This window comes from Myotis yumanensis, unplaced genomic scaffold, assembly GCF_028538775.1.
Source record: "Myotis yumanensis isolate MYYU_CA2020_CCGP unplaced genomic scaffold, mMyoYum1.0.hap1 SCAF_6, whole genome shotgun sequence".
NCBI classification, from domain to species: Eukaryota; Metazoa; Chordata; class Mammalia; order Chiroptera; family Vespertilionidae; genus Myotis; species Myotis yumanensis.
The window spans coordinates 18,116,018-18,118,684 of record NW_027223757.1 but is presented as its reverse complement, the minus strand read 5'-3'; the positions used below and the strand labels follow the sequence as shown (position 1 = coordinate 18,118,684).

At 39.4% G+C, this 2,667-nt stretch overlaps 1 pseudogene; it reads right to left on the bottom strand.

Moving 5' to 3' along the window:
* Positions 1-1,893: 1,893 nt before the first annotated feature.
* Positions 1,894-2,409, bottom strand: LOC139013044 (large ribosomal subunit protein uL15 pseudogene; annotated as a pseudogene).
* Between the last annotated feature and the right edge of the window lie 258 nt (positions 2,410-2,667).

The following is a 2,667-nucleotide window of genomic DNA, read 5'->3' as shown; positions in this document are numbered from 1 at the left end:
GTTAGGGTACACACAGGAATTGACCAATAAATGCATAAATAAGTGGAATGACAAATATATGTTTCTCTTTCTCTCTCTCTAAAATCAATTTTAAAAAAACTTAAAAAAAAGTTTAAAAGTACCAGGGAATATGTATCCTAGCCTAGAGATTATGATATAAAATATATAGTAAAATATGTAATATGTGTATATGTTAGCAAGTAGATCATGGGTAGACCCTTTTTGTAACTGAAACCAAGGTTCAGTAGCCATGAAAGCCAAAGGTTCTGGTGAAAAAGAAAAGAGGTTTATTCAAGTGTCGGCTACCTAACAAGATGGGGGATTCTTGTCACAAAACCCATCTCTCCACCTCAGTGTAGGCAGAAGTTTTTATAAGGAGGGAGAGGGAAAATAAAACAAGGAAATCAAGGGGAGGGGTTCAAAAAGTTCTCTACATGCAGGCCAGGACAGTCTGTTCTATCAAGACCTTGAAACTGGTCACGCGATGGTGTTGTGCATCCTCCTGGTCTTCGTCATTTGAAGGTTAGCAATTCTCCTGGAGCTGGGATGACTGTAGATCAGAGTCTGTACCTTCTGATGTTAGTTCCTAGGATTCTTATATAAACATGATGTTTATCTACAAGCCACACCTTAGTCAGAGTGAGCATTTACAGAAACAGTGTCAAAAGGATGGTGAGGTTGGTTACAATTTCCCACTGTTACATTTCTTTTCATACTAATACACTGGAATGGAGGTATCTTGAAAATGTTAACAGACATAATGGCTCTTGGCATTGCCTTTTGGTCAGATTGGCTTATTCTTTTATGTTTTCATTCAATTGTTTTCTCTCCACTTTATACATTACTTTCGAAGTCATTTTCCCCCATGCTTTTTTCATTCTTTTATATAAGAAATTTTAAATAATATGATGGTTTTATAATTTTATTTTTTGTTTCCTTAAATGCTAAATTTAATTCTAGTCCTCAACTTCCATTTTATTTTGGGGACTTCTACTTACTAGATAGAATAATTCAATTATAATATCATCATAGCCATTATAACCAGAAAAGAAACTTCCTGATTCCTGATATCTTTATCAGTGTTTCTGTCTCAAACTGTTATCAGTTTCCATCTCAGAAAACTCACACAAATCATTTCAACCTTTTCACTGCTTCCTAAAGAAGAGTAGAGGGAATTATGGGACATGAACAGAGACATAATGAGAGAGTAAAAACCACCAGGACTTTAAATGTTAAAATCAACAAAATATGCAAAATGCCTGGAGGCAATGTAACATTACTGTCTCACAGAAGGCAGAAAATTGCTAGGAGAAATTTAAATGATATGCTAGAGAATGTCAACTGCATTCAGAATGGAGCTTTGAATTTTTATAGGAATTGAATACACATTTCAGTCATTAAAATGAAATGCTTTGAAATTGTTTCAGATTGAACTTTACATAGGCCGAGGAAGAAATTGCAATTAAATATATCATGCCATGTTTTTAATTTATGAAATGAGAGATAGGATTTTCTAAGAAGGGAAGTAAAATGAAATGTGTGGCTGTAGAACCCCTTCTATCCCTAGGGTGTCAAAGTTGAAGACCACAATTGCACCTACATGTCCCCCCATTAAAACCCTGTGAGGAATGATGTAATATGACCTTCAGGGGCTTGTAGAGAATGAGTTATAACCAGAAGCAAACAGAAATGTAATCCTCTTTGTAGTCATTTGTTTTGGAGTATTTCTTGGTAATAGCAATCTTCCCTCTGTTTCATCATACTCTCACTGTTGGAGTTGTGGACTTTACTTGGTTACCACATTCTGCTTTCCTATTTATAATATCATTGTGTCTCTACTCTTCAAATACAAGTATCTGGGTTTCTAACCTAAATCCAATTTCTCCTTGCTCCTTTTTTTTTTTTTAAAGTACTTGGATATTTTAATGAACTCCCCTCCATGTAGCTTCAAGCTACCAGGACACAGGCCCCACCAACACCCTTAATCTTCTCCTCGGCTCTTCTGCTGAAGAACTTGGCCTTCACAATGACAGGCTGCTTTGGGAGCTTTCCCTTCCCCAAAACTTTGTAGTAGCCCGATCGCACCACATCAATGATGGGAGCAACTCCAGTCTTGCTTTTGGCAGCATTCACCCGTGTCTGCTCACTGACCAGGGTCCACAGTTTATCAAGGTTGACAGTTGGGCAGAAGCTCTGGTTCCTCTTCAAGTGGTAATGCCTCATACCAACTTTCCCAAAGTAACCTGGGTGATATTTGTCGAAGTTGATCCTGTGATGATGCAGGCCACCAGCATTCCCGCGGCCCCCGGGTGCTTCCTGTGCTTGCCGATGCGGCCGTGGCCGTGGCTCACGTGGCCCCGAAGTTTGCGGGTCTTCCTCAGTCTGGATGGCATGTCGGCGGCCGAGTTGCAAGAGCTCTCCTTGCTCCTTTAATTGATGAAGTGGATGAAGCATCCTTGACCTTAAACAATAACTTTGAACCACTCAAACAGTTAATAAGAGGAGCCCCTACCCTTTCTGAGGAGTCTCATGAGACATTCACTCAGGAAATGGGCAAATGCACAAAATCTCCAAAGACAAGGGACTGCCAGATTTATCACCTCCCTTGCCCTGCAGATGGTAGGGATGGCCAAACTGAATGGTTCTCTGAGGATCACAGCTAATGCC